The 25,022-nt window shown below is 45.0% G+C and overlaps 1 pseudogene; it reads right to left on the minus strand.

Moving 5' to 3' along the window:
• Positions 1-15,803: 15,803 nt before the first annotated feature.
• LOC123142567 (uncharacterized) lies at positions 15,804-22,519 on the minus strand (annotated as a pseudogene).
• Between the last annotated feature and the right edge of the window lie 2,503 nt (positions 22,520-25,022).

Consider the following 25,022-nt stretch of genomic DNA (forward strand, 5'->3'; position numbering starts at 1 on the left):
CTTCTACGATCATACACTCAATATAAGCGGTTTATTGAATCTCGATCGTAGTGATACACATATTCATAATATTGAAGCCAAAAGATGCAGAGTTGATAATGATAGTGCAACTTATTTGTGGCACTGTCGTTTAGGTCATATTGGTGTAAAGCGCATGAAGAAACTCCATTCTGATGGACTTTTAGAATCACTTGGTACTTGCGAACCATGCCTCATGGGCAAGATGACTAAAACGCCGTTCTTCGGAACAATGGAGCGAGCAACAGATTTGTTGGAAATCATACATACTGATGTATGTGGTCCGATGAATATTGAGGCTCGCGGTAGATATCATTATTTTCTCATCTTCACAGATGATTTGAGCAGATATGGGTATATCTAGTTGATGAAACATAAGTCTAAAACATTTGAAAAGTTCATATAATTTTAGAGTGAAGTGGAAAATCATCGTAACAAGAAAATAAAGTTTCTATGATCTGATCGTGGAGGAGAATATTTGAGTTACGAGTTTGGTCTTCATTTGAAACAATGCAGAATAGTTTCGCAACTCACGCCACCTGGAACACCACAGCGTAATGGTGTGTCCGAACATAGTAACCGTACTTTATTAGATATGGTGCAATCTATGATGTCTCTTACCGAGTTACCACTATCATTTTGGGGTTATGCATTAGAGACAGCTGCATTCACGTTAAATAGGGCACCATCTAAAATCCGTTGAGACGATGCCTTATGAACTGTGGTTTAGCAAGAAACCAAAGTTGTCGTTTCTTAAAGTTTGGGGCTGCGATGCTTATGTGAAAAAGTTTCAACCTGATAAGCTCGAACCCAAATCGGAGAAATGTGTCTTCATAGGATTCCAAAAGGAGACAGTTGGGTACACCTTCTATCACAGATCCAAAGGCAAGATATTCGTTGCTAAGAATGGATCCTTTCTAGAGAAGGAGTTTCTCTCGAAAGAAGTGAGTGGGAGGAAAGTAGATCTTGATGAGGTAACTGTACCTGCTCCCTTATTGGAAAGTAGTTCATCACAGAAATCTGTTCCTGTGACTCCTACACTAATTAGTGAGGAAGCTAATGATGATGATCATATAACTTCAGATCAAGTTACTACCGAACCTCATAGGTCAACCAGAGTGAGATCCGTACCAGAGTGGTACGGTAATCCTGTTCTGGAGGTCATGTTACTTGACCATGATGATCCTATGAACTATGAGGAAGCGATGATGAGCCCAGATTCCGCGAAATGGCTTGAGGCCATGAAATATGAGATGGGATCCATGTATGAGAACAAAGTGTGGACTTTGGTTGACTTGCCTGATGATCGGCAAGACATAGATAATAAATGGATCTTCAAGAGGAAGACGGACGCTGATAGTAATGTTACTATCTACAAAGCTAGACTTGTCGGAAAAAGGTTTTGACAAAGTTCAAGGTGTTGACTACGATGAGATTTTCTCACTCGTAACGATGCTTAAGTCTGTCTGAATCATGTTAGCAATTGCCGCATTTTATGATTATGAATTTGGAAAATGGATGTAAAGACTGCATTCCTGAATGGATTTCTGGAAGAAGAGTTGTATATGATGCAACCTGAAGGTTTTATCGATCCAAAGGATGCTAACAAAGTGTGCAAGCTCCAGCGATCCATCTATGGACTGGTGCAAGCATCTCGGAGTTGGAATATACGCTTTGATGAGTTGATCAAAGTATATAGTTTTATACAGACTTGCGGTGAAGCCTGTATTTACAAGAAAGTGAGTGGGAGCACTACAACATTTCTGATAAGTATATGTGAATGACATACTGTTGATCGGAAATAATGTAGAATTTTTTGGAAAAGCATAAAGGAGTACTTGAAAGGAGTTTTTCAAAGAAAGATCTCGGTGAAGCTGCTTACATATTGAGCACCAAGATCTATAGAGATAGATCAAGACGATTGATAAGATTTTTCAATGAGTACATACCTTGACAAAGATTTTGAAGTAGTTCAAAATGGAACAGTCAAAGAAGGAGTTCTTGCCTGTGTTTTAAGGTGTGAAGTTGACTGAAGACTCAAAACCCGACCATGACAGAAAATAGAAAGAGAATGAAAAGTCATTCCCTATGCCTTAGTCATAGGTTCTATAAAGTGTGCTATACTATGTAACAGATCTATTGTATACCCTACATTGAGTTTGGCAAGGGAGTACAATAATGATCTAGGAGTAGATCACTGGACAGCGGTCAAAATTATCCTTAGTGGAATAAGGATATGTTTCTCGATTATGGAGGTGCCAAAAGGTTCGTCGTAAAGGGTTACATCGATGCAAGTTTTGACACTGATCCAGATGACTCTAAGTCTCAATCTGGATACATATTGAAAGTGGGAGCAATTAGCTAGAGTAGCTCCGTGCGGAGCATTGTTGACATAGAAATTTGCAAAATACATACGGATCTGAATGTGGCAGACCTGTTGACTAAACTTCCCTCACAAGCAAAACATGGTCACACCTTAGTACTCTTTGGGTGTTAATCACATAACGATGTGAACAAGATTATTGACTCTAGTAAACCCTTTGGGTGTTGATCACGTGGCGATGTGAACTAGATTATTGACTCTAGTGCAAGTGGGAGACTGGAGGAAATATGCCCTAGAGGCAATAATAAAGTTATTATTTATTTCCTTATTTCATGATAAATGTTTATTATTCATGCTGGAATTGTATTAACCGGAAACATAATACATGTGTGAATACATAGACAGACATAGTGTCACTAGTATGCCTCTACTTGACTAGCTCGTTAATCAAAGATGGTTGAGTTTCCTAGCCATGGACATGAGTTGTCATTTGATTAACGGGATCACATCATTAGGAGAATGATGTGATTGACTTGACCCATTCCGTTAGCTTAGCATTTGATCGTTTAGTATATTGCTATTGCTTTCTTCATAACTTATACATGTTCCTATGACTATGAGATCATGCAACTCCCAAATACCGGAGGAACACTTTGTGTGCTACCTGTAACACCCCGGATGTAACTTTCCATATTTGTAACTCCAACTCTTTCCATTTTCAGCTATGTGTTATGATATTCCCTCCGTGGTCGGGTTTTGTTTTTCGTTTTGCATTTTGTTCATGTCATGCATCTCATATCATGTCATCATGTGCATCTCATTTGCATACGTGTTCGTCTCATGCATCCGAGCATTTTCCCCGTTGTCCGTTTTGCAATCCGACACTCCCACCTCCTCCGGCACACCCCTCTTGTTTTCCTTTTTGTGAGCGGGTGTTGAACGTTCTCGGAATGGACCGAGGCTTGCCAAGTGGCCTTGGTATACCACCGGTAGACCACCTGTCAAGTTTCGTGCCATTTGGAGGTCGTTTGACGCTCCAACGGTTAACCGGGTAACCGCAAAGTCCTTTTGTGTGTTGCAGCAAAACCCTCCTTCAAACAGCCCAAAACCCATCTAAGTCACTTCCATGCTCTAGGTCGTTCGATCACGATTGTGTGGGCGAAAACCGTGCTCCATTTGGAGTCTCCTAGCTCCCTCTACCTATAAAAACACCTTCCCCTCCGAAATCCGGGGTCCAAACCCTAGCCAATCGCCCCTCCGCGCGCCAGACGCGTCCGCCGCCGCCGGACGCAAGCCGCCGCCGCGCCCGACCTACCGGGGGCTGCCACGTGGCACCCCGGCCTCCACCGCGCCGCCGGCCCGGAGAGCCCGTGTCGGGCCCTCCCGGCCCGCTCCTCCCGCGCCGCCGCCCGGGCGCCGTCGCCCGCCTCCTCCGTCGTGCGGCAGCGCGCCGCCGCCCGTCTTCCTCCGCGCCGGCGCCGCCGCGCCCGTCGACCCCGCCGCCGTCCGCCCGTGCCCGCCGGCGCCCGCGCCGCTCCACCCACGCCGCCGCCCCGAGGCGTCGCCTCCTCCTCCACCGTTCGCCAGTGCCGCCTCCCCGCCGGCCCTCTCCTCCGTCCCCGAGCTCCGGCCGCAGCGCCCCGACTCCGGCGAGCTCGAGCAGCCCGAGCCAGATCCCAATCGGGTCAACCCGAAGGTTGACTCTCCCCTCTCCCCGAAATATTCTAAGTCTGGATATTTTTGCATAATGTGCTCCTGTTCATCGCATCATAACTCTCTGCATACTGCTCTGTTTCGCGCGTGTAATATATCGAAATGTTCGTCTCGTGATGCTCTTCATTTTGTTCCTTTATGCCATGTTCATTTGAGTCCATCTTGATGCCCAAATCTCTGGTGCAAGAGTGCTAGTTGCTGTTAACTGCTGTTACTTATCAGAACTTGAGGATTTGTTATTTTTGTTGCATTTGATATGTGCATCTTATGGGCATGATCTCTACATGTGTTTTTATGTATGTCATGCCATCTTTACAGAGGTGTATGCCATGTATTTTTGTGATATCTGTGGTGACTAGCACAAGCATGCAAACTAGACTTCGTGATGTTTCTGATTTCAGGGACAGTAATTTTGCAGAGTCTGTGACTGCTGTTATTTTGTTGCCATGTATCCATGTGGCTACAGAGAGATCCATGCTCCTTTTGGTGATGTTCAGTAAGGATGTTTTGTAGATATAGTTGTGCTCTATCCATTCATGCCCTTTTTTGCAATTATGGAGTGCCATAGCATGTCTTAATCCTGCTCTACGTTTGCTATAAAATATTCCTGGCAGATTCTTAACATAATAATCAATTTTGGCAAGCTTGTTGTAGTTGTTTCATACATGCTATGTATTTCCTCTTGCCATGGATAGCTTCATAAACATTCCATCTTGCTGTAGGTATGCTTGTTTTGTCATGCATTATTTTGTGGTGAGTGAATCAAGTTCACCAAGATGCCTTCATAATACTGTTTCTGCCATGCTCTGTTTTCTGCTAAGTCTGAAACCTGTTAACGAAACTTGCTATGTTTACATGGTTGCCATCATATCTTCTGGTACTTTTTGTCTTATGGTAAGTAAGAGACTTTTGTTCTATGCATTTGGTAGATTCATGCCATGCCTGATTTCTCTATGTTAAGCTTCTGTAGCATGTTGATTGCTTGCTCTGAACATTGCTACCTGATGCTGATTCTGCCATGTCCAGTAATTTCACTAAGACTGTGAACCTGTTATCTTTTGCACTTTTTCCATGCTTGTTTGAACCTGTTGTGGTGTGATCTAGGCGTAGCTCAGTGTTCATCTTTTGTCAAGCATCTTCTTTAGATTACTGCCATATTCTTTGTTGCTATGTTGGAGTGCTGCAGCATAGTTACTTGGTGTATTTTAAATGCTATCATGCTGTTAATCACAGATTTATGTCATTCTTGTTTTGCTTGCCATTTGCAAACCGTGCATCCGTTTCCGGTGATCTTTATATCGATTTCGACCGAAATCATCTCACCTTTCCAGTGGCATACTTGGTTTGCCAAGTTACTACCTTGTTCATCATTTTTCTTCCGGAGCACGCATATGCATCGCATATCATATCCCGCATATCGTACATGTTTTGCATCATGTTGCTTGTGCATTTCCCGTGATTGATTGTGGTTCCGTTGCTTGTGTTCTTGTTTTGGGTAGAGCCGGGAGACGAGTTCGTGAACGAGGAACCTGTTGAGTACGCTTACGAGGATCAAGCTTTCGACAACTCTGAGAACCTTGCAGGCAAGATGACCATACCCTCGAAATCACTTCTATCTTTGATTTGCTAGTTGTTCGTTCTATTGCCATGCTGCGCTACCTACCACTTGCTATATCATGCCTCCCATATTGCCATGTCAAGCCTCTAACCATCCTTTCCTAGCAAACCGTTGTTTGGCTAAGTTACCGCTTTTGCTCAGCCCTTCTTATAGCGTTGCTAGATGCAGGTGAAGTTGAAGTTGGTTCCATGTTGGAACATGGATATTTTGGAATATCATAATATCTCTTATTTAATTAATGCATCTATATATTTTTGGTAAAGGGTGGAAGGCTCGGCCTTATGCCTGGTGTTTTTGTTCCACTCTTGCCGCCCTAGTTTCCGTCATACCGGTATTATGTTCCTTGAGTTTGCATTCCTTACGCGGTTGGGTGATTTATGGGACCCCCTTGACAGTTCGCTTTGAATAAAACTCCTCCAGCAAGGCCCAACCTTGGTTTTACCATTTGCCACCTAAGCCTTTTCCCCTTGGGTTTTCGCGAGCCCGAGGGTCATCTTTATTTAAACCCCCGGGCCAGTGCCCCTATGAGTATTGGTCCAATCTGTCAGTCGCCGGTGGCCACCAGGGGCAACTCTGGGCTCGCCTATCGGCAGCTTGGACAATCCGGTGTGCCCTAAGAACGAGATATGTGCAGCTCCTATCGGGATTTGTCGGCACATTCGGGTGGCTTTGCTGGTCTTGTTTTACCATTGTCGAAATGTCTTGTAAACCGGGATTCCGAGACTGATCGGGTCTTTCCGGGAGAAGGTTTATTCTTTGTTGACCGTGAGAGCTTATAATGGGCTAACTTGGGACACCCCTGCAGGGTATTATCTTTCGAAAGCCGTGCCCGCGGTTATGAGGCAGATGGGAATTTGTTAATGTCCGGTTGTAAAGAACTTGTCACTTGACCCAAGTAAAATACATCAACTGTGTGTGTAGCCGTGATGGTCTCTTCTCGGCGGAGTCCGGGAAGTGAACACGGTTTGAGTTATGCATGAACGTAAGTAGTTTCAGGATCACTTCTTGATCATTTCTAGCTTCGCGACCGTTGCGTTGCTTCTCTTCTCGCTCTCTTTTGCGTATGTTAGCCACCATATATGCTTAGTGCCTGCTGCAACTCCACCTCATTACACCATCCTTTCCTATAAGCTTAAATAGTCTTGATCTCGCGGGTGTGAGATTGCTGAGTCCTCGTGACTCACAGATTCTACCAAAACAGTTGCAGGTGCCGACGATGCCAGTGCAGATGACGCAACCGAGCTCAAGTGGGAGTTCAACGAGGAACGTGGTCGTTACTATGTTTCTTTTCCTAATGATCAGTAGTGGAGCCCAGTTGGGACGATCGGGGATCTAGCATTTGGGGTTATCTTATTTTCATTTGGATTTTGACCGTAGTCGGTCTATGTGTGGATTTTGGATGATGTATGAATTAAATTTATGTATTGTGTGAAGTGGCGATTGTAAGCCAACTCTCGTTATCCCATTCTTATTCATTACATGGGATTGTGTGAAGATAACCCTTCTTGCGACAATACCACAATGCGGTTATGCCTCTAAGTCGTGCCTCGACACGTGGGAGATATAGCCGCATCGTGGGCGTTACACTACCAAACGTCACAACGTAACTGGTGATTATAAAAGTGCTCTACAGGTGTCTCCGATGGTGTTTGTTGAGTTGGCATAGATCAAGATTAGGATTTGTCACTCCGATTGTCGGAGAGGTATCTCTGGGCCCTCTCGGTAATGCACATCACTATAAGCCTTGCAAGCGATGTGACTAATGAGTTAGTTGCGGGATGAAGCATTACGGAACGAGTAAAGAGACTTGCCGGTAACGAGATTGAGCTAGGTATGAGGATACCGATGATCGAATCTCGGGCAAGTAACATACCGATGACAAAGGGAACAACGTATGTTGTTATGCGGTTCGACCGATAAAGATCTTCGTAGAATATGTAGGAGCCAATATGGGCATCCAGGTTCCGCTATTGGTTATTGACCAGAGAAGTGTCTCGGTCATGTCTACATAGTCCTCGAACCCGTAGGGTCCGCACGCTTAACGTTCGTTGACGATACAGTATTATATGAGTTATGTATGTTGGTGACCGAATGTTGTTCGGAGTTCCGGATAAGATCACGGGCATGACGAGGAACTCCGGACTGGTCCGGAGATAAAGATTGATATATGGGATAATAGTGTTTGGTCTCCGGAATTCACCGGAAGGGGTTCCGGATGTTTCCTGAAATGTTTGGGTACGAGAACACTTTATTTGGGCCAAAGGGGAAAGCCCACAAGGTTTTTGGAAAGCGCAAAAGGAAGTTTTGCGGAGTCCACGGGCTAGACGCTAGGGTCCCTGGCGTTTGGGTCCAGACGCCAGGAACCCTGGCGTCTGGCCCTGGAGTCCGAGAAGGACTCTTGCCTTTCGGGTGAAACCGACTTTGTGGAGGCTTTTACTCCAAGTTTCGACCCCAAGGCTCAACATATAAATAGAAGGGTAGGGCTAGCACCCAAGATACATCAAGAAACACCAAGCCGTGTGCCGGCAACCCCGTCCCCTCTAGTTTATCCTCCGTCATAGTTTTCGTAGTGCTTAGGCGAAGCCCTGCGAAGATTGTTCTTCATCAACACCGTCACCACGCTGTCGTGCTGCCGAAACTCATCTACTACTTCGCCCCTCTTGCTGGATCAAGAAGGCGAGGACGTCATCGAGTTGAACGTGTGCTGAACGCGGAGGTGCCGTGTAACGACCAAACCTCGAAGGATTTGAGTCTCTGTGCTTACTGTGCTAGTCCCTGGATTGAACTCGCTAGCACACACAGTATAGATGAATACCAGAATAGCAAGTGCATCATTTATTACAATGTATGATCCAGAATGTAAAAAAATAAAACAATCTGCATAGCACTTGGCTAGCTTTATTCAATCAAATAGCGGAAAGTAGCAGAAAATAACGATGAGTCCCATCATAGCCCACTGGCGATGCTGAGTGCAGACTCGCGACCCTAACGGTACCTTACTCTTCGTCTGAATATCCTGCAACATGAGACGTTGCAGCCATATAGGTCAATACTTTGAATGTATTGGCAAGTTACACAGGAGTAATAATATAGCAGACCTACATGTATATGCATAGTACAACAAAGGAAGGCTTGGGGGTTTATTTTGCAGAAAGCTGATTTTGTCCTCATAACTATCTAATAGTCAAATTTTTTTTTAGTTCTTTTATTACTACAATTATATACACAAGGTTGAGTTGGCAAAATCAACTCCAACCTACCCTTTATTAAGTTGCCCAACAAATTTATTAAGTGTCACATCTGTCAAGATCATCCAACAACTGTAATGGCATAGTGGCTCAAATTTACCCATAACCGGGGGCACAGCTAATCATGATTAGTTTTAATACTCTGCAGAGTTTAGTACGCTTTACCCACTGGACCCAATCCGAAGATTGAGACGAAGTCTTTCAGAAGAGGTTCCCTTAACCACCTGACGGCCACATCCCACCTATATATGCTACATCTGTCGACACTGTCTGGGCCAGGGTTCCAACAACTGATCAACTAAGCCAGAGCCCATATAGCCAATGGCCGCACATGGAAGCTACTAGTCACTAAGTCTGTCTGATCTTTTTGAACCTGGCGGCATTCCACTTAGGGTGCACTCTCATGAGCGCATGGCCTTAGAAAAGGTGCAGGACCCCATGATGCCTTCCCTCAACACCAAGCAATACCACTTCCGCCCAGAGGTGAGTTAAATCCTGAGTTACTACTCAATTTGTTAAATATATAATCCTCACATAAGCTCAATGAATACTCGAACCAACCCCATCTACAAAGCATAGCAAAACTACAATTACCACGATCTGCAATGACGGGAGATAGCTCAACAATATAGCAAAAATATAATAATCCTATACATGCATATATTTATAGTGTGATATAACTACATGCATAGAAAACAATAGGTAAAGGATGATCAACATGTAACTTGCCTTGGTTCTGGTTCAGAAAGTCACACTCCTGACAATAGCTCGCGTCGCACTCCGGACAATCTACACGTTTCACACAATTCAACAAATCAATCACCGAAACACAAATAGAACCAAAACAAAACCAACAGCAAGAAAACCATTTTAAAAACTCAACAACAGAAGCTTAACAGCCTAAAATGCACTATGGTCACAACGCAAAAAGGAATCACTCGAATTCGATAAGTGGTTTGAAAGATACGGCCTCCGGAAGGTTTAATTCAAATTCGAACAAATTCAAATTTGAAAGGTGTAAGCATGTGAAATTTTGGTACTGTGATATTCTGCTGGTCATTGTGAGTGCACAGGAAAAGAATCACCTATTTTGGACATACGAATTAGGAGTTATAGCTAATGGAAGTTGCAGTTGCAAAACTGAAAAGGACAAAACCAACAGAAAACTCCTGGCTGCTCATGCGTTTACTGTAGCGGTGGCCATGTGTCGTCTCGTGATTGGCCTAGGTCGTGCTGTGCGCGTGTGCTCACCAGAGAACAGGGGAACAGCGGCGGCGATTCGGGCGTCGGCGGTGGCGCTCCTCCGGTGACTCTCCGGCGATGGGGAAGTGACGGGAGGATGCGGCGGTGAGTGGCAGAGGCGGTGGTGGTGCTCAACGGCGGCGGGGCGTCCTCGAGCGGCGGTGGCGAAGACGTGAACTCCGGCGATCTCCGGAGCTTTGGCTCTGCGTCAGTGGTCGTGCTGGTGCTCTGCAGGTCACCCCGCGGTGTTAAACAAGCGGGTGACCGAGAGGGGGATCGAGTGGAGACAAGTGGCGCGGCTGGGCGTGCTCTTACGGCGACGGAACGGCCGGCAGACTTGGAGCTCCTCCGGTGAGATCCAAACGAGCTCGGGCAACGCGTATGGATGATGGGAAAAATCGGAAAGAGGCTTCGGGGGTGCCGAGCAAACCCTTAAGCGTCCAGGGAGTCCTAGGGGAGCATGTGGTCGACTAGGGGGCGAGATCGATCCGGCTCGCGCTCGGGTGTGCAAGCGGTGCGGCTGCGCGCGTGTTCGTCCGACCGAAGGAAGGAGATAGGTGCGGGGCCCGCTGGACAGAGAGAGAGAAGCGGCGGCGGGTCGGGTGCGGGCTCGCGGGGCGGATCGGGCGAGGCTGCCACGTACCGCTTTGCTGGGGCTGGAGACGCGGGGGACTGGGCCGCGGCTGTGCTGCGCTGGCTGGCGGCTGGGCTGCGCAGTGCGCTATGCTGCGCTGCTTCTTTCCTTTTTTAAAACAAAAACTACAGCAGTAAAAATAACTAAAATAAAAACAACATAATAAAACTAAAACAAATTATATATACACACAGTAAAATCTATACTGCTAATATAAACTACAGGAACACTAGTTCCTCACCTATGCAATTTTAGAAATTCATTTTGATGCAAAATGCCACACAAAACAGTAATAAACACTCAAATAAAATATTTTGAAGATTGCAAAAATTACCAGAACATATCAGATGAACTGGAAACAATATTCTGCACATTATGAACATTTTTAAACAGGGGAGAAGTCACATTATCTCCACTCCAATAAATTGCCTTTGTTGCATAATGATTTGAATATTTCAAAAAAAAGCAAATAATGCAATAAAAATATGATATGCATATGAATGATCTAATAACATCCTAATTTAGGAAAATTGGGATGTTACATGTCGTACGTTCGGCACTTGATCGGGATGGATCGTGAAGGTGTACGACTACATCAACCGCGTTGATAAACGCTTCCGCTTACGGTCTACGAGGGTACGTAGACAACACTCTCCCCTCTTGTTGCTATGCATCACCATGATCTTGCGTGTCCGTAGGAACTTTTAAAATTACTACGTTCCCCAACAAAGGGTTGTGGATGTGCCATTGCTGCACAAACTGAACCAAGGATGTTTAGCAACTAATCTCTTTTTTGTGGCATCAACGCGAGGATGGGCTTCATAATTGAGAACATCATGTGTTCATAATATATTTTGTGGTAGCAACTGAGCCAAGGATGCTCATGGCAAGTTTAATCGCAATACAAACCATTTGGTTTGCAAACACACTTGCTAAAACATAGATTGATAATCTTCAACCTACTATGTAAACCATTCTCCTTTGTATTTTTTCTTGGGAAAGCTTCCGATCTATTCTTCTTCAATCATGGTAGTACAACGAACACCAGAAATAATAAAAATTACATCCAAATTCATAGACCACCTAGCGACGACTACAAGCACTGAAGTGAGCTGAAGGCGTGAAGCCGTCATCTGATTCTATCTTAGATCCATTTGGATTGTTATCTGATTTTAGTGATACAGAAATCAAAATTGATTTATTACCTCTTTGGTAAGCACTTATCTTTGGATGACACACTTGATTGTTCTGGTGTTCAGTTTTATGTGGTTTCATTTTATCAACCTAATTCAGTCTTTCTTTTCAGATTATTTACTAAAGAAAATGGTTTGGGGTGAAGAGTTGAAGGCCTGAAGCCAAATGTTTCCTAATCAGGAAAATGACCCGCATAACTTGTGTGAAACAAGGTCAACCGCTATGTGCCAAGATTGAAGATCTCAAATATGTTTACTTTGCTTCGGGATCATATAGCAGTGATTGCTTCATGCAGGAACTTTTTATCATTCTCTTTTGTTCTCTATATGATCATCGTAGATGCTGCTATTACATGGAGTTATGACTATTTTCATGTGTTGTTGTATATAGAACTAACTCTGTAATGATATATTTGTGAACAGAGGGAGTAGTACACAGGAAGCTTCATTTCACGCATGAGAGCTTTGTGACATGAAAGTTAATCTCAATACAAATTCAGAATTCAATACCCACACGAATTTCATACGCTACTTTGATCAAGACGTGCGTTGCACGTGCATACTTACTAGTTAATTTCAAGTACGCAATTTGGTTTCATTACTTGCCACCCGTTTTCACCCAACGTAGGAAGACCATCTGACGGCGCACTGTGGCCTAGGTCCGGAGAGCTGGCAAAAAATAAAATTGACGATGGGAGGGTTCGATCTCATAACTTGCCAGCCGGCCACGCACAGTTTGTCCAGTTAACCCGGCTAGAGATATGAGAGGACTTTTATTTCTCCTGTTGCAACGTACGAGCCTTTTTGCTAGTATTATATATATACACACATTTGGGCTATTCTATTTCGCGTAACATAACACTACTAGGGAAAAGCCTATACATAGAATCTTACTAGCAGCGCGCTTTAAAATAAGGCGCTGCTGCTACGTAGCAGTAGCGCGCGCACACAAAACTTGCTGCTGAAATAAATGTAGCAGTAGTGCGCCCGCTCTAAGACGCGCTACTGCTATAATTGCCACGCCGCCGCCGCGAGGCTAGTTCTAGCAGCAGCGCGTTAATACGAAGAGCGCTACTGCTACGGATCATAGCAGTAGCGCATTTCCACAATAACCGCTACTGCTAAGTTTACTATAAAAATTTAGTCCCACCTCGCTCCGTGAAGAGAGTTTCTACCACCTTAAATATGTTACTTCTCAAACTTTCACAAGGACTTGGTCTTCATTGAACTCTATGTGTAGAATTTGTGGCCGCAATATGAGTCTTCACCGGTTCCTAAACCGGTGAGGACTCATATTGACAAATTAGATTGTACACAAAAAGATCATTGATGATCAATGTATTTTTGATGTCTATTTTTACATGCTGACACATAGCAGTAGCGTGTTCTTCGTGAAAGGCGCTACTGCTAGGTCGTTTAGCAGTAGCGCCTTTCTCTATAGCACGCTACTGCTAAGCCATTCCATCTCCCAGCCCCCACTCTGCTCTATCCGATCCACTCACACTCACACTCACTCGATCTCCCCCTCAACCCCCCGCGCCGGTCCTCCCCCGTCGCCCCTCCTCCCTCTACGCCGCCGTCACCTCCTCCTCCTCCTCGCTGGACTCGGTACCGGCCTCCTCCTCCGTCCTCCCTCCACTCGCCGCTGGCCGGCCCCTCCTCGCTCCGCCTTCCTCCTCCGTCCTCCCTCCACTCGCCGATGGCCGGCCCCTCCTCGCTCCGCCTTCCTCCTCCGTCCTACTCTCTTCTCCCTCCTCGAGTCGCCCATCCTTCTCCCTCCTCCCTCCTCCATCCACAACCCCTCCTCCCTGCTACATTTTGATTTAGTAGGCTAGTTCATATGCAACATTTTGATTTAGTTGATATGATTTAGTTGATTTAGTAGGCTAGTTGATTTATAACATTTTGATTTAGTTGATTTAGTAGGCTAGTTGATTTAGTATGCACCATTTTATTATTATTTTTTCTATACATGGATAGCTAGATGCTTTTGTTTTTCTGTAAGAAGTTATTTTTTGACAAAATGTAGGTGCCAATTTAGTTAAATTTGCCACTTGTTTTTCTAATCAATTATCTTAGGCAATAGGGGCCAAATTAGATGAAATGTCTTGGTAGGTGGTACCCTGATTTGGTAGATATTCGTGAAAAGTTTTTTCGACAATAGGTGCCACCGAAATGCTTTGGTTGGTGGTACCTTGTCATCTAATATGTTACTAGATCTTAGGATTATAATTGTCCATCAAATTGCTTCTCGCGGAAGAACCAAAAATATCACATGTACTGTTTTTCTTTGCTGTGAAGTGGTTCGTTAATCCTTTGCTCATATTGCTTTAGGAAAATGGTGCCACCACCACCACCACCATGTCGACTGTGCAAATCAAGGTGTGCCAGCAGCCTTGCAACTGGCAAGCTGTTCGACATCTACTTCCAACCGAGTTTTCGTCATGCGGTGGTAAGAAATTAGATGAAATGTAACAACTATTTTATTTTTAGTGTTGGCATTACTGCATTGTGTCATTTTGCTTTTTTTACACAGATCGTCCTATGCAATGTGAGGTTGAAATTCAACAAGCTGACAGGCGACATTGTGACATTTGAGGCACCTGGGAGGCCGTACACTATGGAGGTCGAGAAAGGACGCAATATGTCGCAGATTGGAGGAGATGGATGGGCCCGTTTCCGCGCCCGCATGCGTCTTACTGGTGGTGAGTTGATCAGCTTCTCCTTCAGAGCAGAATGACCCAAGCTGGCTGTCATTTATATCAACCTGGTGGAAGATGATGAAGATGACGAAGATGATGAAGATGACGAAGATGATGAAGATGATGAAGATGACGAAGATAATGAGGACCTACTCGATGAAGATGATGAGAACCCACTTCATGAAGCCATCTTAGCTCAGGAATCTTCGTGTTGGACAGAATCTTCGTGTTGGACAGGCCATCCTAATTACTATCAGGAACACCCACCGCCCAGGCTTGAGGATGATGATCGTCGTCGATATCATCTAGAACTACATATGTGTGTGGCTATATCATCTAGAACTACATATGATGATCGTTGTCGATATCATGTAGAAGTACATATGATGATCGTCGTCGATATCATCTAGAACTAAATATGATGATCGTCGTCGATATCACCTTGTACTGCTTGAGGATGCATGTTGACTATGTATGAAATTGTTATCTAGTACTCCCTCTGTTCCAAATTACTCGTCGTGGTCTTAGTTCAAATTTGAACTAAAACCACGACAAGTAATTTGGAACGGAGGTAGTACTACCTAATACCTATAATGCTTTATGAAATTGATATCTAGTAGTATGTAGTATCTGGAAATTGCAGTTTATTGAAATTGAAACTAGGTAGGAAGCTGGGGGGAAATGATGAAACACATAGCAGTAGCGCAGGGCTAGGAAAGCGCTACAGCTAGCTAATAGTAGCGTGTTCTGGAAAAGCGTTGCTGATATAGTCAATAGTAGTAACGCGGGTACAGACCGCGCTACTACTAACAGTTAGCTGTTGCGCCTTATTAATAGCGCGGCTGCCCGCGCTGCTGATAGCCTCAAAACTCGCGCTACTACTAGGGTTTTCCCTAATAGTGTAATATTATTCTGTTACCATTATTGAACTGATGAATTCGAGCGGTTGTACTGATTCAGTCATTTTTGTTGAACTGGTCGTTTTTTTTATTAAAACAGCAAATAAGAGCCCCTCCCGCTCTCTCCCCGTTCAGCCGGCCACTCCAGCCGTCGACCGAGCTGCTTGTGGCCGATCCCTCCACCCGCCAGCCTCCCTCCCGGCAACTCAGGCCCTATCCTACGTGCGACGATGGGCGCCGGGGCGCGAGCGACAGCGGCGGCGCTGCTGCTGGAGCTCGTATGGTGGAGAGAAGTCTGGCGTGGGTGCGTACATGCGTGAGGCCGTAACAGAGGCGCCCTGCAGCGGGCGCGCCATGGCGAGGAGGGGCCGCGGCGAGCTCCGGCCGTAGAGGGTGCAACGCGCCCCAAGAGCACGCGCGGAGCTGGACGGAGGAGACGGCGGCCACGCGCGGTGCCGGCGTCCACCTCAGCGCAACACGAATGGAGCAACTACCACCTGCAAACAGCACCAAGCGAGAAATCAGCAGAGAGAACTCAAGTGAAGGCACAAGGATGGCTTACCCGCGTGGTGGGGGAGAGCGCGAGGGCGGAGGGGGAGGCCGCCATTTCCAGCTGGGGGGTCGGGTCGAGGTGGTGGTGGCGTCACCGTGTTCAGGGAAGGAGGAGGAGGGGAGCGGAGCGGGCCGCCATCTCCTTCCCCTTTGTACTGGCGGCATGGCGCCGAGCTGTTATGTTTTTTTTAAGGTCCCGAGCGGTGATGTGGTCGAAAGGATTAAGTGACCACTCCACTGATTTCGTTTGCCTTACCATCCTGGGAAGGGAAGGGCAGAGGACGGTGGCGGGTCCCGCCGGAGTGGGAGGGGGCGGTCCGCCGTCGAGAGGCTCCGCTGCTTCATGTTTGCGCCTCGAAACGAAATGAATTGAATTGCCCTGTCTTTTTGTTGCGGCTCATCGAATCAATCGAATCTAACAAGCGTTGACTGGCCGCAGAAGGATTTCTTTGCTTTCAACACTGTGCGGGCGTTTCGGTGGGATCTGATCCGACACTAGAGAGTGGGGATCGAATGAACTGTGGCTCTTTTTTTCGATAAAGGGCGATTTTATTATCTCAAATGTAGCATCAAGCGGATACAAAACATTATGAGTAACACCCGGCCTCTGCATAACTATGATGCACACAGCCAAACACCAAAGTCTGACACTAGAAAAAGTAAGAAAACCGACAAAACGGCAACAGTAGAGTCCTATGGACCGACACTTTGCCTATGTCGAACTCGGCGGTGGATCGATCCGGAGGTTATGCTGCCACCCATGTTGGGAAAAAACCTCCATAGCCGCCTGCTCCAACCGCGTACACACCGCCTTGAACAGCGGTTGGTGCTCCGCCTGTTGTAGCGTAGACCACGTATGAAGCGAGTGCGTACAACGGAAAATAACCTGCAGAGGAGAAGCATTTTTTTCATTAAAAATCAAATCATTTCTACATAGCCAAAGCGACCATAGTAAGGCATACGCCCCCACCCTTATTAGCGTTTTGAAACTATTTGAAATTCCGTCCAACCAATGACCAAATATATTGGCAATACTCGTTGGCGGATACAAATTTGACGCTATTTGGATGACTGACCATGTAGAACGTGCAAACTTGCATTGGAAAAATAGGTGTTTGATTGTCTCGTCATGAGCACAAAAGCAACACTTCTTACTTCCTGGCCAGCTGCGCCGTGCAAGATTGTCTTTGGTTAGCACAACCCCCCTACGAAGATACCACATAAAGATTTTAACTTTTAGTGGAATCTTAGACTTCCAATTTTTTTTGTTATTATTCACTGGCACCTCGGAATGCATAAGTGCACGGTACATCGAGTCTACTGTGTAAGACCCTGATGTTGTGAGTTTCCAGTGAAACACATCCCGGCCTTGTGTCAGATTAATCGAATCCAGACTGGATAAAAGATTATGCCATGACAAAAGTCGAGGGCCAATCAAATCCCGCCTGAACGAAATATTCGGCGGGGATGAGCTAAGCACTTGCGCAATAGTATTACTCTTATCGCGAGCAATGGCATATAAGGCTGGGTATTGCTCTCGGAGACTGGCATTGCCTAGCCATATGTCTTCCCAGAAACGAACCTCTGACCCATCCATTATCGCGAAAGACCCAAAGCAAAAAAGATGTTTCTTTGCCGCCATTAGGCCAGCCCAAAAGTGTGAGTCGCCAGGTTTCCAATAAGCCCGAGACACCGCCTTTTGGCCTAGATACTTGTTGCGCAATATGGTTTGCCAAACACCATCCTCAGTAAGAAGTTTGAACAACCATTTACTAAGTAGGGCCTCATTCTTGACCTGTAGGTCATGAATTCCAAGGCCACCTTGGTCTTTCGGCCTACAAACCACGCTCCATTTGGCTAGCCTATATTTTTTCTTTTCACCGTCTCCCTGCCAAAAGAATCTGGATCTAAAATAGTCCAGTCTTTGGAGGACCCCTTTTGGGAGTTGGAAGAAAGAAAGCATATAGAGAACCATATTTGTGAGGACAGAGTTAATTAAAACCAACCGTCCTCCAACTGAGAGCAACTTGCCTTTCCAACTGCTCAGTCGTTTCTCTAGACGCTCCTCAACATGCTTCCACTCCGCAATGGTGAGACGCCGATAGTGAACTGGTATTCCCAGATATTTAATTGGGAATTGACCATGTGCACAACCAAACAGGTCAGCGTAATCTGCAGCCGCCTCAACGGCTTCTCCAAAGCAGAAAAGTTCACTTTTATGGAAGTTAATTTTGAGCCCCGACATTTGCTCAAATGCTGAAAGCAAGAGTTTCAGGTTTCGAGCCTTGTCTAGGTCATGTTCCATAAAAAGAATTGTGTCATCGACATATTGCAGAATAGAGAGACCACCATCCACAAGGTGTGGTACTACTCCTGCAATCTGGCCGTCCTGCTTGGCGCGCTCAATCAGAATAGCCAACATGTCAACAACAATGTTAAATAACATTGGGGACATGGGGTCACCCTGCCGTAGTCCTTTTTTTGTCTGGAAGTAATGGCCTAAATCATCATTGACTTTGATGGCCACACTACCTCTAGTTACAAAATTTTGGATCCATTGGCGCCATTTATCAGAGAAACCTTTCATTCTTAGGGCCTGTTGGAGGAAAGACCATTTGACCTTGTCATAGGCCTTCTCAAAGTCGATTTTAAATACTACTCCACTCATGTTTTTCCGGTGCATCTCATGAACGGTCTCATGCAAAATTACTAAGCCATCGAGTATATTCCTTCCTTGCATGAACGCTGTTTGAGATGGCTGGACAACATGGTCAACTACCAAGTTTAACCTATTCGTAGCCACTTTGGTAAAGATCTTGAAGCTAACATTAAGGAGGCATATGGGTCTGAACTGCTGGATCTGTTCGGCCTCCTTAATCTTTGGCAACAAGACAATCTCGCCAAAGTTAAGTTTGAATAGATCTAGTTGGTCGGCATGAAGACAATTAAACAACTCCAAAAGGTCAGTCTTGATGATATCCCAGAAATTCTGATAGAATTCTGCGGGGAAACCATCTGGGCCTGGAGCTTTGTTATGTTCCATTTGGAACACCGCCGCTCTCACCTCCTCTTCTGAGAATGGTGCCGTTAGGATATCATTTTCTTCTGCCGTGACTTGTGGAATATCATCTGTTCGGGTCTCGTCAAGGGTGAAGTTCCCCTCAGCTGGCGCGCCGAACAACGATTTATAGTATTTGGTGATATACTTTTGAGCTCCTCCTGACCTTCGATCAGCCCCTCATCTTGTTGGAGACTGTAAATACATTTCTTCCTATGTCGCCCATTGGCGATCAATTGGAAGTATCTTGTATTACTATCACCCATCAATATGAGATCAGCTTTAGATCCGTGGTAGTATTTGATCTCCTCTTCTCGCAAAAGACGGGCTACCTTCTCATTAGATTGATTTTTTAATTCAATCTCTTGTTGAGATAAGGTGCGTGTCTCTGCAATCTTGTCGAGGTCGTCAATGATGGTAGAGAGCCGTTGTTTTTCTTTTTTATATATCCCGTTGGTGTGTTTTGCCCATCCAGCGAGGTGTTGCCTCATGGCCCTTATTTTAAAGTTCCATCTCTGAATAGGTGTGCGACCAACGGCGGGCTTCTCCCAAACATTCTTGATTATGTCTACAAATCCATCCCGATGCAGCCATCCCAATTCAAATTTGAAAGGGCGACGGGCTGCTGGGTTCACAGAGTTAGAATCCAGAATGATGGGTGCATGATCTGATAATGCCTCGATACGCTCTAGGGCTCGCACGGTTACCATAGGAAATTTTAGTTCCCATTCGGTGTCCATGAGTACCCTATCGAGCTTCTCATATGTCGGCACAGATCGGTTATTAGCCCAGGTGAACTGCCGCCCCGACATACTAACCTCCCGAAGATCCAAACTGTCTATCACAGCATTGAATAGGAAGGGCCAATGAGTGTCGAAGCGGTCATTATTTTTCTCTTGTTGGTACCTAAGGATATTAAAGTCCCCTCCAATAATCATTGGATACGGGTTATCTTTAGCCAGGTTCACCAATTCACGAAGGAAAGCTGATTTGTGTTCATCTTGGGCAGCCCCATAGACCGCGACCAGGCTCCAAGTAAGATTATCAGCTCTGTTTCGTAAGTGAAATTTGATATGAAATTCACCTGTCGAAAAAGCCAACAAGTCCATGGTCGTGGTCTGTATCCCAAGAAGGATTCCTCCAGACCTTCCACGAGCTGGTAGACTATGCAATGTGTAGTCGAAACCACCTGATAGGTGCTCGAGGACATTTGGCCGGAAGTCACATTTACCAGCCTCGGAAATTGCCACAAAGTCCAACCCATGTTCACGTACACAATCACTGACGTGTTTATGTTTAGCCAAGTCTGAGAGACCTCTGCTATTCCAAAACATGCCTCTCATGTGGAAACTCGGGTCGATGTGGAACCTTTCGCCTTCTTGGGCGGTTTTTGTTTCTTTTTTGAGGAATGCGATTTAGATTTACGCGAAGACGCCGTGAAGTCACAAAACATGGATCCAGGTCTTGCTTCATCTAAACCAACCTCGGTAACCTCACCAACCAAGTGGGAGATAAGCGGACCATCATATTTGGCATCCGTTTCATCTTCGTCCTCCGTCTCAGGGTTAGGTGGGGTGCTATTACACTTTGGAGAAACCTTTAAACGGTCAATCTCCATATGTTTAAGTGCCCCAACCGACATATTAATATCATTATCATTTCTCCCCATAGATATACCAACATTCTTTAAGCTAGAGAAAATGCGGGTATTCGAAAATGAAAGAAAAGATTGAGGAGACGAGGTACCTGGTGTGGGGTCCAAATTCCTCGAGGCCTGTCGACGCATTGCCTTTACAAGTGAATGTTCGTCGGTCGGAGAGGAACCATCCGCGGAGACGGCGTGACGGTTACTACGTCGAAGGGGTGAAGCCTGCCCTCCAGACATAGTACACATCGGTGTCTTATGTTGAGACGTTGGTGTAGATTGTTGCGAGCTCGGCGGCGTCTGAACTATCCCAAAGGTCGGTGAAGAGGGACGCGCCGCAAGTCCCACTGAAGCAACCGCAAGGGGTGTTGTGGCTGATCCGCTCAGACCACCCGCAGCTGGGCCAAGGGGGACCACGGCAACCGGAGCAGGAGCTGAAGAAGTCTCGACGGACGGCGTCATTGAACATTGCGCACGCACTGAAGCAGCAGCTGTAGCCTGCACGGGTGACGGCGCACCCGAACCCATGCCCGGCTGCACAAGCACGGTAGAAGCAGCCGCATGCACAACATGCAGTACTGGTGAGGCGGGCACATGATTAGCAGGAGCCTCTGCATAAGACTGCTTGGGTGCACATGCAGCCACGGGCCCCGCAGCAGCCCTATCCACGACTTGCTGTTCGGGCGCCATAGGAGCCACTGCATGGCCAAGTGTAGGCGTAGCTTCTGGCTTCTGCTTGGGCGCGGTAGAAGCCGCTGCATGGCCCGGTGCGGACGTAGCTGAGGCCCTCTGCATGGACACAATATTTGCACAGTCAACTGACGCCTGCACCTGTAGCGAAGAAGGCCTCAGATCATTATGCACTAAAATGCCTTTGGTTGGAACTGTAGCATTCTCAAAGCCCGCATGAGTAGTCTGCATGGGAACATTGGAACCTGTGTAAGCTCCAGACGCTGCATTTTCACCAACGGACTGGACACTTTTTGTTCTCTTGTTCGCATCCCTATCTGGCATATCTTCATCCCCGTTAGCACCGTCATTATGTCCATCATCATGGTTTTCCCAAATCCGCGGAATGAAGTCAGCGTCGGGGACAAAATCATCCTCTAGTACAAACCGAAACGCATATCCATTAAGCTTGACGTAAACATCAGAGGAGATCGAGGCTTCATCAGACCCATGCTTTTTGCTGAAAATATCCAAGGAATGAACAGCCACCTGGATTCGCACTATACCATGTCGGCGCAAGCAAACCAAGTCAACGTCCTGAGTGGCGCCTATAACCGATCCAACCGCCCATAGACCAAGGAAATGGCGCAGTGGTGGCGGGACTCCCGTGACATGAACCCATACAGACTGCAAAGGAAGAACGGATGGAAGCTCCTCAGCTTTCCATTCACTGAAAGCGATCTTCACGCCATGCGATTTCACATTGTACTCAAAAGTGGCAACACGCTGCAAAATTTCGACAGACGGGAAGGAAACTAAGAAAGTATTGGCTTCATGAGGGACGGCTTCCCACTTCCACGAAGTCTGGACCGAGGCAATCTTAGCAACCTCAACCTCGACCACAGCAGCAGACAAAGAACCACCAGAGATCGTAACCAAAGCTGTCGGCAAAGTTGGTGGTGCAAGATGCTCCTTGAAGAGCGAGTCTGGTAGCTGTACGAACATTGCGTTTACTAGACCACACCCACCGAGGAAAGCACATGGCCTTGGTTGCTTGAGAACATGGCAGCGGTGCATAGGATGCTTGTGGTTGTTGCAGATATGACAATAATGAACTGTGGCTCCTAGTTTGAACATTCTTTGTTTATTCAGCTGTGATGGGAGCGATGAACATTGATCTGGGAGGGAGGATTGACAGGCAGGCCTACTACTTCACAGGCCGATCATTTTCAAAGCACTCTGTATGGAGCTGGACCTGGACTCATCCGAAGTGGACTAGGAGCATAGAGTGAGAAGTTTTTAGGTTCAAGCTCTGACTTTATGCAAAGCAATGTAAGCCATAGGCGCATTTCATTCATAGATATACGCATATACCTTAGTCGCCGGCAAGTGTAGTCATGTTGGCCATGTGCCCATCCTTGACTGGGAGCTGAGGAGATTCCGTCGCTAATTAATTATCTGGCACTATGTTGTTGCTGGTGGAGCTACTATAGTAGTAGTATTTGATCAGGGGCTAACGATAGTTACTTACTACTGTATCTGACATGAGCCTGAGCACCATACGAGCTATAAAATGGCAGCTCATATTTTGGGGAACTTTCGCGGTAGGTGTGCAACAAAATTTCACAAAGAATTGTCAGATGTGAAACTTTCAAAGAGGCCAAAGATTTCAGTTCAACGTCTACGCAAAGCTATCGAAAAAGTGAAACTTAGTCATGCTGAATGTTGTCTCAAATTCGCAACTGATGAAGACTAATTTGAAATACGGTGAGACTCTTTGTGTTGTTTTCCCATCAGGAAAAACAGAGTACTTGTACTGATCTCTATATGTGTTTGTACTGAGGAGATAATTTTCACAGACTAGACTTTATTGTCTTTTTTGGTACGGCTTTTCCTTGTAACTTTTCAATGGTTTACTATATCATAGTCCTCGAACTTGCATGGTTTATATCATTGAACTGAATGATGTTTTTTCAAAAAGAAAATAGTTTGTGTGTTTCTTTTTTCAACTCAATTTTTTTACAACGATGTTTTGGACTTCTCGTGTTTTGCGACTTGAGCTTTTACCATTTGAATTTCCGTGGTATTTTCTTTTGTTTGAGCTTTTTTGCAAACTTATCTGAGACGTCATGTTTGAACATACAACTTTTGTAGTTGTGAACTTGTAGTTTTTTTCATTTATTAAGTTGCTTTTTTCATCCGAACTTTTACTAATACATTCTTTTTTCAAATTTGTCGTCCCTTGAGTCAGAACTGATGCAATTTTTAGTTTTTAATTCATGGTACTTATGGTACTAGAGTTTCTACTTTTGAAAAAATAATCACTCGATGCTCTTTTACTTTTACTTTTTAATTTTCTTTCTCATCCTTATCCTTACTGACGGTGTCATCACCATCGTACCTTTATGGTTTATATAGTTGAATGGACTTAATTTTTTACCATTCCCATCTTTTAAAAACTTATGTTTTCTTCTCCAAACTTCCTACCTGACGAGAATTAGAATTTATTTTTTTTACATTTGTACTTCCAAGTGTCTTTAATGACATTTTCACTATCTTACTTTGTCTTACCTCATCAAATAGGTGCACAACACATTTGAAGAAAAAATATGAATCTTTGAAACGCTAGGGTTATAACTATTGCACATGACTTCATGTGTGCCTTCATCATCGAAAAATAGACTAAATATCGCCAAGTTCTAAGGTTGAATAAATGAATCATATAGAATATTTTGAAAACGCCGCATTTTCTCACTAAAATAGACTTTTGTACTTGCAAATAATCCTCTTTGAACTTGGACGATGACCAGTGCTCAACTCGAACGGAGGAGGTAGTCTTTTGTTTTTTAACCATGAATGCTTCTAAAGACACTAGAAATTGCTTCAAAACTGCTTTTATACTTTTTAACATGAGGGTTCTCTCAGCTGGATCAAGAAGCAACGGAAAATGCGCAACTTTTTTGTATATAAATGTTTTTCTAATTCCTTATGTTTTAAACACGATTTGTTTAAAAAATTATCGAAATAGGGCAAATAATATACCGTTGGAAATATATCAAAAATGCGGAACTTAATCATGTTGAATATTTTCTCAAATTCGCAACCGTTGAATAGTGATTTTGAATACGGTGAGACCCATCGTGTTGTCTTTCCAGTCGAAAAACAGAGTACTCGTACTGATCTATTTGTGTGTTTGTATTGAGGTATTTTTCATAAATATTTTTGAATACGGTGAGACCGTTTGTGTTTTTTTTTCATTCAAAAATAGAGTACCCAAACTGATCTCCGCATGGATTTGTACGGAGTATGTTTTCATGGACCAAAGCACATTTTTCATAAAACATGCTATCTTTTTTCTAACCGTCATATTGTATTCATTGAACCTCCCAATGGTCTCGGTTGAACTATTAGGTTTTTTTGACTATATTGAACCAGTGCAATGCCTTGCATTACCTAGTTAAATATTTTTTTATAGAAGGAAACATTGTTATGGGGTCTGTGTATACAT

This window comes from Triticum aestivum, chromosome 6D (genome assembly GCF_018294505.1).
Source record: "Triticum aestivum cultivar Chinese Spring chromosome 6D, IWGSC CS RefSeq v2.1, whole genome shotgun sequence".
Lineage (NCBI taxonomy): Eukaryota > Viridiplantae > Streptophyta > Magnoliopsida > Poales > Poaceae > Triticum > Triticum aestivum.